Raw genomic sequence first — 18,734 nt, forward strand, 5'->3', positions numbered from 1 at the left:
CAACGATTCGAGATTAACTAGCTAAACTCTTTTATACCGAGCTAATCAAAATTCGTTAACTAACAAGTCATTCCAATAAAATCCCGTAGTTGCACTCCCTTCACTCTAGATATATTTGTGTCCATTTCATATAACCATGATTAGTAAGTTAATCCTTCACAGGTTGTTCGTAAGCTTGGCTAAGTCGAAAAATACCGTTTTACCCTAAGACTACATCTTTCTCCATAAGTCCCACTGATCCACTATTGAACAATTGGTTTTAAGGTTCAACCTATAAAATGAATCCCTCTCGAGCTAAAGAGAGGGTGGGGCCCCTTTTTTCAAGACTTGGATTCAATCCTTAAGGGAACAACCTATCTATTAACCCTGAAACGGGTAGGAGTGAATTCCATCTTGCACCCTATGTTCCCAACTATCCACCCAATCTTACCCTTGAAATGGGAGGCTTATTGGGCCAACGCTAATGAGTTGCCCTCACCTATGCAGATCTAAGGATAATCTTGTGTGAACAGGAGTTCACAGTTAGCTCAGGATTAAGATTAAGTTACCTAGGTCATCAATAATCAAGATAGTTAGTTTTAAACAGTAAACGGTGTTATAATGTAAAAGTAACTATTTCACGGTTCTGTCTTATGTAAACCTTTTTTTTACATAAGATGCCCCCACTTTCATGTCTCTACATGAACGATTCAGGATTACATTGTTTGTATTAATTACAAAGCAAGCCGCATCCATAGTATATATGAATAAGGCGCTCAACCTTTATTTATATACTATAGACTATTTAGGCTATTTACTCGAACTTAATCAATGTTTATGTCTCTACATAAAGTTTAAGTTTACTCAAAAATAGCCTTGAGATCTTAGTTTATTGGATCTAAGATTATAGTATTAAATTTCTCAATAACGACTTTATTGAATAGAATATGATTACAAACTACGAGTTTTAGAACATAAATTCCAACATTAACTACTTTGATAATGATTGAGGGGCAAAGTTATCGAATAACTCCCTCCCTCCACTAACTTGGAGTTATTTCATTAATTAAATTTATATTGATTAAATTTTAATCAATATAAATTTAAACCATATTATATCTCAAACTTTATATCATATTATATATAATATAACATATGGTTTAATTCTCTCATATGACTTATAGTTCTAATATGAATTAAATTCATATTAAATTTTTGTTAATTTTCATAAATGTAACAAAACACAAAAATATTTGGTACGATCGTTTAGATTTGACTATTGTTTGGTACACGATCGTTTAGATTTTGGTAGCCAAATCTAAATGATTTTTTTTTCAAGATTCTTTGGTACTCTATCATTTAAAGTTTGGCTAAACGATCATTTAGATTTGGTACACGATCGTTTAGATTTGGCTATACGATCGATTATTTTTTATACACGATCGTTTATATTTGACTACCAAAATCTAAACGATTTTCTTAAGATTCTTTTGTACTTGATCGTTTAGATTTAGCTACCCAAATCTAAACAATTTTTTTAAGATTATTTGATATACGATCGTTTATATTTGGCTATTTTTTGTACATGATTGTTTAGATTTGGCTACCCAAATCTAAATGAATTTTTTTTTCAAAATCTCTTATATTTGGTACACAATTTTGAACAACCAAATAACAGTAGTTTGAACAAAAATTAAAAAAGTAGATATTTTATATTTGGTACACGATCTTGAACCAAATAATAGTTTGAAAAAAATTACAGAAGAAGAGAGGAAAAATGATGGAAAGAAAAAAAATTGCAAATGATGAAGAGAAGAAAGACAATGAAAAGAAAGGGCAAACCTAAAATATTTTAAAAAAAAATTTCAGCTTTATAAGTTTTTCATTTTGTTATATGGATCGTAAATATTTTACCGGTTTCACTAGAAGAAATCTAACCTTTAATGTCGGTTTAAAACCGACATTAAAGTGCTTTAATGTCACTTGGCAACCGACATCTTTGCGAGCGTTACTTAAGGCCTTTAATGTCAGTTGGGTTTTAATGTCAGTTTAAAAACGACATTTAAGGTCTTTAATGTCAGTTTTCAACCAACATCTTTGATAGTGTTATTGAAGCCCTTTCATGTCGATTTGGCTTTAATGTCGGTTTAAAAACGACATTAAAGACCTCTTTAATGTTATCTTTCAACCGACATCTTTGATAGTGTTATTGAAGCCCTTTAATGTCGGTTGAACTCTGATGTCGGTTTAAAACCGACATTAAAGCGTAGTTTTTGGGTTCATTTTTACAAATTTATTTTTATTTAATTATTGCATTATTGTCCATTTTTTTATAGATTGACATTGGGTCCATCTAGATAAATAATTTTTTCACGGCAACAAATCAATGAAATTTATATTATTTTAGAAACTATAATATTTGTCTTTTACATTTGAATACACAAAATAAAATCTTAATATTGTGTTTATATATATACATTCTACAAAAGTACATGAAAAAAGATCCTAATACAAGAATTAAATAATTAGAAATCCTAAACACCTTCCCAGTTTTCAATTTTCAACGGTCGCCTTGCCATCTGCACGCTCGCTTAGATTTCAATCTGATAAGACTTCAATTAGCTCATAATATTGCCAGCCAAATGAATAATCAACATTTTTTGCATAACATTATGAAAACCAATATCAATCTATAAAAAAATAAGCAACATCAACACAATAAGTTAAAAAGTAAAGCAATCATATTTGTATACCTTGGGTGTGGAGAACCCTTCATTGGCTTTTGGCCATATTCCCTATGTGAATAATCATCATATCTGCTAGCTTGTTACTAATCGCAGGCACCTTAATCGACGCCTTCACTCTATGCTTCACTCTAATGTTATTAAAGGTCTTCCCCTTTCCTACCATTGCATTTCTTAACAAAAATATCGACACAATATACACCATCAACAACTAACAATCCATTTGAAGCATCATTTAATCTTTAGAATTACATAAACAACTTTACTAGAATCTTCATATGCCCTCTTCTTTCCCCAACTTCCTATTTATAACCCCTAACTACTATATATCTAATTACCTTTACACCTCTGCCCTATACTAATCTAGGTATCTAACATATAACAAATTGATCTCCTCTGTGGTGTAAGGGCTTTAGTGATATCAATTTAATCAACTTATAACAGTTTAGTTCTTATTTTAAAAAATGTTGTTTAAGATCAATAAATGTCTAGTATATGGAAAACAATAATCTAATTTACATAAACTAAACTACGACCAGAAGAGTTTTCTTAATTCATGAACAGAACTCTACCTCTGAGTACAAGACGGTATAACAATGCACAAGAAAGCAAACAGGAGATACATAGAACAAAACAAGCATTAAACATTAAGAGAGGATGTTTGGCTCAGAAATGGTCTTGAATAACTCAACTTCATCAACTTTGTGTTCTAAATGCACTTTATCTTCCCCTTCTTTACCTTTCTTTCCCATCTTTCCCAATGCCAAACAAAACATTTATGCACCTTAAACATAGACTTCTATAACTCCAACATAAAAACTCAAATCCTATTAACTTCCCAATTTCATAACTCAAATCAACACTCTAAACAAACCCTGTAGGAAGCACTAAACCATTTCACATCCAAAAGTCCTCCTATTTCTTCCAACGAAAACAACACATATAGAGAAAAAGCTTACCCATAGACATCCGCAAACCTAAAAAACACATGATCAAATAATAATGAAGTTCATTACAAAACTAAAGATATAGAGAAAAGACTAACGCATAATTCTTCAAAATTATCAATCAAGACATGTAGATAAAGCATGACATTACAGTAAAACTCAACAAAGAATTAACGTACTATACAATGACTCACCAAATAAAACTTCTAATAGGCTTATGAAACCTACCAAGGTTTAAAAACTCCTCAATCCAAATAAGTACTTGACCAAGCAAGGTGAGCAACATAGATGTCTCGATTTTACACTAATTAGGAGAGAGATGAAAGAGATTTGAAAGGAAGTTGTAGCGTCTCCAGATTTTAGGGAAAAAATGTAAACACAACCAACAAAAAAGGGTCAACCTAAACAAGATGAATTTGAATAATAGAAAACATCAATATCAAAGCACCCTGAGTTGAACTTATTAATGATTATCACCATGGCCTCATAAATAATATAAACTCTGTTCATTGTACATCACAAATAAAATTCCTCATATCTTTATTCTAACATAAACGGTTAAAAGGCAAAGCTGAGCAAAGAAACTTTGAAAATTGAAATCATGGAACCTTCTCCTTCCTCTAGACAAGTTTCAGCCGACTTCAGTTTGAGACATCGCGTGGCTTTTCTTTCTTTCTTTCTTTTTTTCTTTTTGCATTTTGATGAAGCATTTTACCATTACTAAAGACAGCAGGGAAAAAGCAAGAAACAACAACACTAAGGATAATGGAAATTGTTAGATCTTCTCCTTTACCGGCCAATTATAGCAACATCAAAAGTTGACCCATGTTCAATTCCTCACTAGAAATACAGTGTAGCCATACCGAGTCAATCAATCCAAACAAATAATAATAAAGGATTTGAAAACCAAACAAAATTAGACAGTCAAGTACAAGAATCCAACACCCAATTAAATTAAAAAAGAAAACGAATAGAAATCTAGTTGACAAATTTGCAGTTGTAGAAATCAATCCAATCCAAACATCAATGAATCAATATCTCCAGTATTGTAGATTATGTTTACAATTCGAAAAAGAAAACGCGAAACATCGAAATCATGGTAAAGGATAACGAAGAAGTGAAAGAAAAATCCACAACTAACCGACCAACAAATAGGAGTGATTGTGAAGATATGAAAAGATAAGAGAGAAAGAGGATGAACCTGGTGAGGGTCCGAAGAGACAACAAAGGAGCGTTCCTCCATTTCCATTTCCATTTCGGCCATTTCCATTCCGTAAGAGTACGTGGTTCCAAGATCGATTCCGATCGCCGGACCTTCTCCTTTACCAACCATAGTAAATCTTCAAATCGTCGATGGAAAAAAGAATCTGCGATGATAGGAAATGAAAGCAAGAAAATTTGAATTTAGGGTTAGAAGATTTCAGAGTTGTAAGGAGGAAAAAGAGAGGAGGATAATTTATATAGAAACTTTTAAGGAAAAAGAAAAGGTAAAGTAAGAGAGAGAAAAACTTGATTTTTTACCAAATTAAAAAAATAAAAAAAAATTACAAAGGGGCTTTAATGTCGGTTTTCAAAAGGTGGTCGTTTAATGTCGGTTTTAAACCGACATTAAAGCTCCTTCTTAATGTCGGTTTAAAACCGACATTAAACATCCGCCTTTTGAAAACCGACATTAAAGCCCATTTTTCATTTTTTCCATCCGACATTAAAGACCAGATTTGTTGTAGTGTTTGTTATATTTATAAAAATTAACCTTTAATTTAATTCAAATTTGAATCATATTCAAATATAAATTTCTCTCATAACCTATAGTTTTATGTATATCATACGCACATTAGATTTTAACATATGGTTTTAATGTGAATCTAGTTTACAATAAATTAATATTTGAACTCATTCAAAGATTTTCTTCTCTTGTAATTTTTTTTGAATATATCCAAAATTAAATTTATATAATAAAGTTTAATTAAAATATAAATTTTATTATATTATATGTATCACCATACATTATATTAATTCTCAAAGTAAATTTGGACATTTCAAATTACAACCAATATATATAAACCTCATTACCCTTTACGAGTTAGAAAGGGGACCTAATAGACTACAAATCAGAAGCTACAATGATATGAGATTAATTGGCTAAACTTATAAATCACATTAATCAATATTTGTTAACTGTGTGTACACTCCACTAAAAACACACAGCTGAACTCTTCTCACTGTAGATATATTTATCTGTCCATGGATATAGACCAGTAACAATAAGTTAGTCCTTCCCAAGTGTTCATAACATTAATTGGGTTAAATTACCTTTTTATCCCTAAGTTACTTCAAGTCCTTAAATACTAGTGCTCCTCTAATGAACAACTCATTTATGGTCCAACCACTAAACAGAAACCCCTCTCATGCCAAAGAGAGGGTAGGGCTCTTTGTTCAAGTCCTGGAGACATCATTTAAGGGAACATCTACCTACTTACCCTAGAGTCAAGAAGTGTGAATTTCATATTGTGTGATTATGTTTCTAGCTCCTTACTCGGTCTTGTCCCCAAAATGATAAGAATATCAAGTTGGAAATTTGGCCACTCTCACCCCACTACTACATTGACACTTGTGATGGAAAAAAAATACATACACAGTGGAATAAAAATCCAATTTTACCCTAATTGTAACTTAAGTATATGTAGAAGTTAACATGCATAATAACTACCCTAATTACACTAAATTAGGATCAATGAAAATCATACCTTTGAAGACTTTTGATTCCTCGATAATCTCCTCACAGACTTGAACCAAGAATACCACTAGTGTTGACCCTCTATTTTCTAGACTTAGAACTGGGTTATGAGACCCGATAAAGTGAAGGAATTTGAGAAAGAGATGGAAATTGAGGAGGAATTTGGGTTTGAGATTTGAGAGAAAACTAGTTTGAAAAATAATTTTGAAATTCATAAAATCAAAAATTTTTCTAAAAGTTCTAAAAAATTAGAAAAAAGCCTTTAAATAAGCTAATTACATGCAAAATTGCATGTAATTATTTTCTCTAATCTCAACACTTAATAATCCACTAACCATTAGTGGAACTTAGTGGGCTACATGTTTACATCTTATATAGCCACCTATAATACCTAGCACATTAAGTGTTAGTGGGATTATCCAACAAAATGTTGGATTTTCCCACTAACATTAGTCCAAAGGTAATATGGTCATTTGACCATTCAAGAAAATTCAAACTTTGACTTCTTCAAGTCAAAAATCAACATTTTGACTTTTTACCTTTTTGTCCATCTTGACTAATTCCGACCTCTTGAGCATGAATCCACATTTATTTTTTCAAAATTCAAATAAAATAATTTCGACCTTTCTTGTGGGTGTAAATCAGCTCTTATGTCCATTAATTCTAAATCTTTTCGAGCATTAACTCCAACCTTAGATTTGCTTTCAATGCCTAATAAAGTCCCAACAATGCTTTCACAAATGTTCTTTTCGACATGCATGACATCAATGGTATGGCGTAACACTAGCTCCTATGTGAAAATGAAAGGAATAATGTTAGACAAATAAAAGATTATTTACTCAATGTGCTTCAACATAAGAGAAAATTGGATGTAATAAATGAAGACAAAATGTTACCTTCCAATATGGTAAATCAAAGAAGATGGATCGTTTTTTTCACATTTCTTTCATTTGTGTATTTTGTTTCCTCTTATTGCATTTTTCCCAATGATTTTCAAACTTTTTAAGTCATAGATAAATCTTATTTCCAATGACCAACTTGAGTGGCAATCTCTTTTCTACTTTTTCGTCAAACCAAAATTTCTTTTGCTATATGAATGAGAAGAGGGTAAAAATCGTCTATGACCCATGTAAGAAGATTTACTACTATTTTTCAACCAAACTACATGTGTATCATCTCCACAAGTTGGACATGCAGTTTTTCCTTTTGTGGTACACCCAGCGAGATTTCCATATGCTAGAAAATCATTTATGGTCCACATGAGAATTGCTCTTAATTACATTAAAAGTCATTTTACTAACTATATCATAACATGACACTCATTTCCATAATTCTTCTAAATCTTCAATAAGTGGTTGCAAATAGATGTCAATGGCATTATCAGGTTGTTTAGGACTAAGAATTAGCAATGTCAGCATTATGTTCTCCTTCTCCAAGCATAACCATGGTGACAAATTGTACGTAACAAGCATTACTGGCCAAAAACTATGCTGCTACTTAAACTAGAAAATGGGGTAAAACCATCCGTGGCAAGACCAAACCTTAAATTCCGTGGGTCCATAGAGAAATCTAGCCATTTCATGTCGATTAATTCTCATGCTACTGAATCAATAGGATGGTGCATTTTACCATCATTACTTTTATGCTCTGAATGCCATGTTAAATTCTCAGCAACCTCGTAGGCATTAAACATGTGTTTTAACCTAGATATGATAGGAAAGTATCTTAAGCTTTAGCAGGTACACCTTGTTTACTTCATTTAGTACGAGCATCCATCAACCATCTAGGTGAACCACAATGCAGACATGTTTCTAAGTTCTCATTTTTATTTTGAAATAAACAACAATAATTTACACATGCATGAATCTTTTGATATCTCAAATTAAATGTTTTGAACATTTTTCAAACATTATAAAGAGATCGTGGGATAACATTGTTTGAAGGTAGCAAATCGTGCAATAATTCCAATAAGTCATTAAAACTTTTATCGACCAACCACTCAAAGCTTTAAGTTTATATAAGGTCACCATAGGTGACATATTTGTGAATTTTGTACAATCGGGATATAAGGGGGCCTTTGCATTTTTCATTTTTTTTTATGAAGCTCACTATCAGTACTTGAAAAAGTAGGCTCAACATTTACTTCTTCTCTTTCATATGCAGACTAATATATGTTAAATACATCAAACATATCTACATCCTCAATTTCTTCCCTTACACAAACTTCCTCCCCATGGTGGTACCAAATCTTATATGTTGAGTTCATTCCCTTAATTACTAAATCTTATAAACAATATCAAACAGTTGATGACTCATGTTTCTACAATCCATGCAAGGACATATAATCAAATCCACATCTGTTGCATCCTTCTTTACTTTCTCTACAAAACTCTCGTACTTCTTTCATATACTCGTTTGTGGCTATAAAAAAAGATTTAGATGTTCATCATTTTAAAATGGAAAACTACTTCTTATTATTAGTATTCTAATAAATTATTACGTTGTTGTACCTGTTCAAATGTGCCCACTATTTATTGAACATTCTTTCTCCAAACATTGTGTAAGGTTTAGGTTCTTGTAACTTGCCACTAAGAGTTGTCTCGAATTACATTTGCAACCAGTAAAGATGCTCTTCTAAAATCCATAAAACTCTTCAAATGTATCAATATCTCTTTGTAACATGATGGAATTGACTTGAACACGAAATAGTCACAAAAATAGTCAAAGAGAGCAGAACTTGTCTAGGCACTCATTGTCTCTTGTGTGTGCGTGCGTAAAGCACTCCTTCTCAAATATGTGTAGATATGTATATATTAAAACAAAAAAGATGATTCTCATTATGGTGATTAAATCTTTTACTACAATATTCCTTACCTAAGGCTATGTTAGGATTTTCTACCTAAAACTTAGTAAAACCCAACAAGGATAGAAATAGAGGCAAGACTTTCTAAAAATATACTGATATTCAAAGATAATGTTCACAAATATGTCAAGAGTAATAAAAGAATAGAAGAAAATAAGCAAGAAGACAATGAAAAGAACAAGTATGAAGAAAGCTACAAAATAGAAAAAAAGTGACAATTAAGTGCAATAGAGTCAATATAGCATAACTATAAAAGAGTGGATAATTAAATTGATATTATTTTAAGATATATACTAGTTTAAAAGAGACTAATGTCTAAAAATACATTAGCCTTCAAAAGAAGAAAGAAGGTGAGAAAAACAAAAGAAGACAATACTATTGAGATTCAAAGAGGAGAAAACATCAAAAGGCAAACACTTAAAAACATAACAAACCAAATCCAGAAAAGAAACTAAACCTAGAGAACGCATGAATGTTAAACCAAAGCCAACAAAGGACTAAGGAGTAAACGACAAAACACTTAAGAAAGAAGTCAAAAGCCAACACGTTTTATTCTTAAAGTTTCGTAGAGGTATGGTTTAGTTTATCTACTATTGTAACAATTTAATCCATAAACTTTAATAAATCACAATTTAGTGATGAGAACTAAGAACAACCACTTAAAATACCAGTAGTAAAGAAGCAAACACTTAAAACATAACAAAGCATATCTAGAAAAGAAACCAAAGCTAGATAACATATAAACGTTAAGCCGGAGCCAACAAAAGACCAACGAGCAAACAACAAACACTTAAGAAAGACATCAAAAGCCAAACACATTTGATCCTTATAGTTTCATAAAGGTATGGTTTAGTTTATCTACTCTTGTAACAATTTAGTCCATAAACTTCAATAAATCACAATTTAGTGATGATAAATAAGAACAACTACTTAAAACACTTGAACAATTGGTGGTAAAGAAGCAAACACTTAAAACATAACAAACCATATCTAGAAAGGAAACGAAAGCTAGAGAACACATGAACGTTGAGCCAAAGCCAATAGAAGACCAATAAGCAAAAACTTAAAATTAGAATGATTTTCAAAGTGAGTAAGAAGTCATTCCAAACAGTCTAGTATTCAAGTTAAGTTCAAGAACTCCTTGTAAAATGTTAAGTTGATAAAGAGAAGAAGTTTACTTATTCCGCTGCATTGTCTTTTGAGCTTATCACCTAGAAGATAAAAGGTTTTTAGAACTAAGGTTTAAGTACTAGGCACCAATGGAGCTAGGTTTAAGAGTTGTTTTTCGCTGCAAAGAGTTGAGGTCTCCAAAGCTCAAGTAAAGAACTGTACAAAGAGATAAGTGAGAAAGAGTTGTTCCACTCATTAGGCGTTTGATGCATTATCTCGCGGAGAGGTACGCGAAGGATGTCTAGGCAACACCCCCATATGGTCGTGTGGAGTGATAGTTGGGGCGGGGCGTGACAAGTGGTTACTATTTTATGGTCTGATTTTATGCAAACTTATTGCATAGGATATCCTTACTCGTATGCCACCTACACGAACGTGTTGGATCATTGCGTTTGTATCAAATACAAAGTTAGTAGTACCCATAGTGTTACCAAGATAAGGTACCCAGCCTTATCTCTATATTATAGACCCTTTAAACTTATCTCAAACATTGATCCATGTATGTCTCTATATATTGTTCAAGACTCATCAAACAGCTTAGGATGTTAGTTTATTAGATTTAGGTTATTAAGACAAAATTAATAATATAATCAATAACACTGGTTAAAATTATAATAATAACACTTTATTAATAACGGTCAACATATTACATTTACTATCTACGAGTTTTATGACATAAAATCAAACAATTTGCATTTTGATTTTATGTATATTGAGGCAGTTATTTGAATTGTGATTTTATGTATATTTGGTATGTTATTTGAATAATTTGATTTAAGGGGAATTTTGATTTTAGATATGTTATTTGACTTTAGAGAAAATATTTGATTTTAGGTATGTTATTTATTTTAAGGAAAATATTTGATTTTAGGTATGTTATTTAATTTTAGAGAAAATATTTGATTTTAAGAAAATTATTTGATTTTAGGGGGTTTAAATTTAGAACGAATGTAATTAATTTGAGGTATCTTATCAAAATAAAAATAAATTGAAAATAATTTGATTTGAGGTACTTTGAATTTTGAGGATTAAGGATATTTTAAATGTTAATATATGTGTGATGTTGTTTAATATGTTGGGTTCACTCATAAGTAGAGTGGAAAATTTACAATCTCATGTTTGAATTACCTATGTTAAGTATTTAATTCATATAATGATTACATTTTTGTAAAACTTAAGGATTCAATAATGTATTGATTAGGCATTATAGAGTTTAAATGTAATTTAGGCATATGTAGAGTTTGACTTTGGGTATTGAACTATTAGGATTTGTTTAATAGAGTGATGTATCTTTGATGGTGGTCCTAATATTTAACAGCTGATTAAATATGTCGATGCAACCTGAAGATCTAGTTATTCTTGAACCTAGTAATGATGGAAATAGTGATATAGATGTAGATGAATTATTTGGTGTTGAAGAAAATATAGTATAAGAAAATGAAATTATATCTTTTGAGATGTTTACATAAATAGATTGGTACATTACGGATTCTGTTTGCTAACAAGGGGCTACATTTGAATTCAAAACATGGTTAAAGTTGATCCTAGTGTTGTTGTACCAGTACTCATGGAAATAATAAAACAATAGTACAACTACAGTGTCAAGTACAAACGAGTAGGACAAGCAAAGAGAAAGCACTTATTGTTGTTTTTGGTTATTGGAAAAAAAAAATCATACAATGAGTTTCCATACTGGTTGAGTGTCATTGTACACTATAATCCTGCAACCCGAGTTGATTGGTCTTTTCTTCCATTTGATGTATCAAGTATGACTATTTTTTTAAGAGTTTTGTTGGTCATTTGGTTCTGCAATAGAAGGGTTCAAATATTGTAGCCCATTAATTCAGATCGACGGAACCAATTTGTATGAAAAGTATACGGGCAAAATGTTAACTACCCTATCTATTTATGCAAATGGTCATATATTTCCTCTTGCATTCGCTATTGTGGAAGGGAAAAACACCTCCAGTTGGTCATGGTTTCTTCATGTATTGCGTCAATATGTTACTGATCGAGATGATATTTACTTGAGCTCCAATAGGCATAGAGGCATTCTTGCTGCCATTAACATGAAGAGTTATGTTGGAGTGAACCTTGATCATGCCATTGATATTGTCTTCTTAATGTTGCAAGCAACTTGTAACGCTCCGAAAATTTAAGGTAAAAATTTTTCTCGTTTTATTAAAGTGCAAGTTGATATAATAATAATATAATATTAATTATATTGTTATTATTAATATTTATTTTATTTGTTATAATATTAATATTATAATTATTATTATTAATTAATATTATAGAAATATTATTATTTCTAAAACAATAAATATTATTATTACATAATAATAAATTATTATTTATTTAATATTAATATTATTAATATATTGTTATTATTACTTTATTATTATTATTATTATTTATATTTAACATATATATTGTTATTTAATTTAAATTATTAATATTATATAATTATTAAGAATTATATATATATATATATATATATAATAAATTTTTTTTTAAAAAAATCAAACCCTAATTTCGCGCCGCCTACCCCCCCCCCCCCCCCCCCCCCCCGTCGAAAATTTCTTCTTCCCTTCCGTTTCCTCCTTCCACGCCGCGCCACCGCCCCGAGTTTCCTTCTCTTTTTCCTTTCCGATGGCCTCTCTCCCTCCCTCTTCTTTTCCGTTTCAGCGCCACCATCACCACCATCTCTCCTTCTTTTTCTTCTCCTTCTTCTTCTTCTTTACAGCCCCTCACCGACGACAGCAGGAGCACGTTCGCCGCGGCCTCCATTCCTTTTCCGTTTCGCTTCCATCGGCCGGCGCTTCTCCATCTTTCTCTCTTCGTTCTACCACCGCCGGCATCATCTCCGCCATCAGCTCGTGTTTCCGACGCCGACACGCCGTCGTTCGCCGGAGGAAAGGACCATCGAAACCGTGTTGCCCGTTTCGCGCTGCAAAGACCCAACCCGGTTCCAAGCTGACCCGACCCGAAACCGCTTCAAGCCGAGCCGCGAGCCGAGTGAGCCGAGCCGCCAGCTGAACCAAGCCGAGCCGCGAGCCGAACCAAGCCGAGCCGTGAGCCGAACCAAGCCGAGCCGCGAGCTGAGTGAGCCGAGCCGCGAGCCGAACCAAGCCGAGCCGAGCCGAGCCGAGCTGAGCCGAGCCGAGCCGAGCCACCTAAGCCTTCTTTCCTCCACTTCGGTTCACGGTGAGTCTTCGGTAAGGATTGTTTTGATGAATTCCCTAATGTTACCTCGTCCGATTCGAGTTTGAATGTTGGATTAAGATATGGCCCTACTTTTCTCCCTTGAAGGTAGTACAGAGTTGACGCTTAAGTTCTCGGGTTCCGCGGCAGGCCTGGTTGGAGATAGCTTCCTTTCCTTGGGTAAGTCAACGGATGACCTTTTAAAACAACTGCTACTAAGGTCATCAACTAAAACTTTCGTGTTTCGTTAGGTGGATCTGTCGAGCGTAGATTTCGATCGAGGGGCATAACCGAGTATCAGGTAAGGGTTTTCCTACTACTGGACCCTGAGTCCAGGCTGAGAACGTAGCAATCCACAGGGGATTGCACGTTAGTGACTGTACTGAATAACTGCATGCGTGTTGACTGTTAAGTACTGATATTATATTTTGTCTGATGAAAATATACTGTGACTGCTATTTGCGGATTGAAATTTTATGTTGATGGACCTTAAAGTTACGGTTTAGTATGTAGTAGAACACTGGTCTGGATGTGGTTCATGGAATTTGGACGGGGAAGGACAGTGAGTCCGGTTTTGGTTGGTTAGTCGATTGGACCTAGGGTTTCCCTATTGGTGTGCGAATCGGTAATGCATATAGCAACTGAGGGTGTAGATGTTTAAACCTATACTATCTGACTGACAAAGCCTATGGCGGGACTGTGATATGAATGCCGTTGGGATGTGGCTGATGTAGACAGTTTAGTTTGGACTGAGGGGTAACGGTTAGCTTCATCTATGGGGTAGTGTGCCTTACGGATATGTGCGTCCTTCAGGAGCACTAGACTGATATGTGCATCCTTCGGGAGCACTAGACTGATATGTGCATCCTTCGGGAGCACTAGACTGATATGTGCGTTCTACGGAACCACTAGACTGTTATGTAGGGTACCCCCGAATAGGAAGTTAACTGTTGTTCCCTAACGGGCCCAGTAGTGGGTCCCTTACTGGGTATGTTTATACTCACCCTTTCCCTTCTTTAACTTTTCAGGTAGGGGTACAGCGAGGGGCAGACCGACGAGAGGCAGGAAGGATGCGTGAAGGCCATATGGACGCGTCTGGTTTTCTTTTCGCTTCCGCTATGTATTTTGTCAGAATATTTTGACTTGTGATTTTTGGACTGGTGACTTGACATTTTATTTTGTGACTTTTTCGAATTATTTAAAATAGGGCCCGAAACTGTTTTTTTTTTGTAAGGTTTATAATGTTTTAACGAATTGTATCTGGTCCGTTTTAAATTTTATGTTGAATGATCGAGTTTTGGTATTTGGTAGTGACCTCAGCTTAGTCCGGAAAAGTTGGGTCGTTACACAACTTCAACACGAAATAAAAATCGAAGCAACTGAAAGATTTGGTGTTTAAGACAGGTAATCAACACCAAAGGCACAAATTCATAAAGTGCATGAAATAACTAAAACAATTGAATTCAAGTGTCTTAAGTACTTTTAAGATATTGACCTAGAAAAACAAACTTAGTCACATGATAATGAGTATCGATATGGGTGGATGACAAGCAATGTAGCTGAATGTATGAATGGTATACTTAAAGGAGCTCGAATCTTACCATAACTTCTTTGGTAAGATTGACATTTTACCGCACAATTTTGTATTTTGAACGTCGAAGAGATGAGATATTTGAATCACTTGACCTAGGAGATGTTTATGCAGAATATATGATAAGAAAGCTTAAAAGGTGGAAAAAATGGACTTCTGCACATTCAATGATATTCATCGATAGAGAAACCAAACGTTTGAGGTTCACATGAGAATGAGTATGATTTCTCCATACAAAGCCCAACACACCTAGGTGGTAAGTTTGATGAAAGGAAACTATTCTTGCAACAAGTGGCAATCATTTAAGATTTTATGGTCACATGTAATTGCAATTTGTAATTACATGCACTTGACGTCTGTACCTTATATTAATGAATGCTACTTATTATCCAACTTCAAGCATTGTTACAATGGCCGATTCCATCTAATACAACATTCAGTTAGAATCCGATCGACCCAGAACTAGTAGATCCATAATGAAATGAATGAGAAAGAATTTGGTCAATTAGTTAAATCTACGATCTATAAAGCAGAAGGACATAACAGACGTACTTGTCCTCAACGTGCTTCTTCTTCTAGACATTGATATGTTTGATATTTAAGGTTTTGTAATTATTAATGGACTACTTTTATGTAGTTGTTTTATTTTATAATTTAACGTATACTCTAGGGTTTGATGTATATTGTAGACTTAAGTTTTAGTGTATGGATATGTAAATTATACAGCTTAAATTCATACTATTGTATTGTGTAATTATTTAATTTTATGCTTTTGAAATTTTGTTTCATAAATTGGACATGGAATATTTTGAATTCATCACTTTTATGTAGTTGAACTTTCATTTTTTTATGTTATTATAGCAATACATCTATGTAATTATTTAGTTGCTTTTTTACAATAATTTGCATAATGAAGCTTAGTCCGGTTGATCCTACCCAACTATATCTACAGTTGTACCATAATTCACAATCTGTATGGGATACCTCCTCCACAGTTGTTTTGAGTTATCGGAGGAGAGAGGCAGCATCACAATGCACGATTCCCTTTGATCAGCGAATTGTGCCATACTTAGAGGCTGTTGGATTACTTAGGGTTTCTCAAGTTAGGATTCATATAGTTGGATTGACACTTGATCACTGCTTTGGTCGATTGTTGGAGACTAGAGACCCACACCTTTCATATGCCTTATAGGAAATTGATAATTTGTAAAATAAGTTATTATGACCTTTTAGGTAGAACAATAAAGCCAAAACGCATGATAAATATGTAACGCCCCAAAAATTAAGATAATTTATTGGACATTATTTTGAATTCATTTAATGAGAATTATTTAATTTATGTGGGAATTGAAATTAATTAAATATTTGTTGGATGAATATTTAATTAATTAGAGGTTTTGGCATGGGGTGTTTGTTGAGTTTTTGATTAAATAGTAAGTTAAGAGAATTAAGTAAAGTTGTGGATTTTTAGTGTTGTTGAAGTTGAATTTAATTAAATAATTATGGATGTTATTTAATTAAATTGTGGGGTGGAAAGTTTGTTGGAGATTTAATAATTATATGTGTATGTGGAAATATATATATAATTATTATGTTAAAGGAAAAGATAATTATATTTGTTGAAATATAATTATTTAAGGAAAAGATAATTGTATTTTGGAGAAAGATAAATAATAATTGATTATTGTAGAAGATAATTAATTATTGAAAGTTAAATCTTGATTAAGGAGTGGAGTTGCTATGGTTGGGTTAAGATAATTCATGTTGGAAGTTATAAGTGATTTATTGGAAAAGATTTGATTGATTAAATTAATTGAGAATTTAAGTTAATTTGAGATTTTGGAGGGAAAAGTTAGTTTTGGTGGACTTGGATTTAATTGAGTATATATATATGGATATATATATTTAATTAATAATTTGGAAAAGTGAAGTTAATTATATTATGGAATATAATTATAGTTGTTTGGAAAAGAAGATAATCCATGAGGAAAGAGATGGTTGATTTGATTGGACGAAAAAGATATATATTTATTTACAAGAGAGAATGATGGTTTAAATAAATATATATGTTTATTGTAGATTTTGGTGAGAGAAAAATAATAATAATAAAGAAGTATTATTATTATTAATGGTTATAAATGCCTAAGATTTTGTGCAGGCATCTATTTAGGAAAGATAATAGGAATAGAGATATATGTATATTTTTTGGTATTATATATATATCCTAAAAAGAAAAGGAAAAGAAAATAATAATAATAAATATTATTGTTATTATAATATATTATATATATCCTAAAAGGAAAAGGAAAAGGAAATAATAATAATTATTATTATTGTTATTATTTGGGTCTATAAATAGATTGGAATGCTTAAGTTGGAAAGTAAAGGAAAAAGAAAAAGGTTCTTCATCTTCTTCTCTAAAATAACCCTCTGCTGTCGATGCCTCATCAGTTGGAGTTAAGATTGGTCTCTTTGGAAGCTTGAGAATTTTTCCATAGGATAAGAGGATTTTTCAACCTCCATTTGAGTAACCTTGGTAAGCCAATGAAATTAAATTAATATTTTATTAATTTAATTTTAGATCTATTTGGGGGTTTCTTTAAATGTTCAATTGGCTAATTTTTAAGATTTAAATCTTGGATTTTTCCCAATAAAGGTTGAATTGGTTTCAACCCTTTTTTTTTTAAGTTAATTAATTTGGGAAAATTTTGAATGTTAGCCAATTGCTAATTTCATTAATTGAGATACTGAATTTTCCTTTTATGATTAGAATCAAGTTGATTGGAGAATTTTTACTGTCGGATAGGGAGTACCTTGTTTGGCTAAAATCTACAGGTAAGAGATTCTCCTACTAGACCTTCGAACTGAATTTAAGAGACCGCATGTAATTATGATTATGCATTGATGGTAGCTAAGATGCATAATGTGATGCTATAGATGATGATTGATATTGTGTTTATGATGATTGATATTGAAATTGATGATGATGACTGATACTATGATTGACGATGATGACTGGTATGTTTATGATGTTTATGATACATGATATATTAATCACATGAATAAGGACGTTATGATTAATATTCATGTCATGTTATGATGTTTATAATGATGTTACATGCTTTGGAGTATGGTGTGTCTGTTAACTTCGTCTGTTAAGCTTTTTACCCCACCTGTATTGTGGTCCTATCTATGAGGTCACTCGCACGACTAGGGGTGTTCCCACAGGATCACTCGCACGATTTAGGGGTGTACCTACGGATCACATGCATAGTTAGGGAACAGTTATATTGTGTATACGAGGTCACTCGCACGACTAGGGGTGTTCCGACGGGACCACTCGCACGATTAGGGGTGTACCTACGTATTACATATATGTTTATGGAGTGTGTACGAGGTCACTCGCACGACTAGGGGTGTTCCGACGGGACCACTCGCACGATTAGGGGTGTACCTACGTATTACATATATGTTTATGGAGTGTGTACGAGGTCACTCG

Source organism: Cucumis melo, chromosome 12 (genome assembly GCF_025177605.1).
Source record: "Cucumis melo cultivar AY chromosome 12, USDA_Cmelo_AY_1.0, whole genome shotgun sequence".
Lineage (NCBI taxonomy): Eukaryota > Viridiplantae > Streptophyta > Magnoliopsida > Cucurbitales > Cucurbitaceae > Cucumis > Cucumis melo.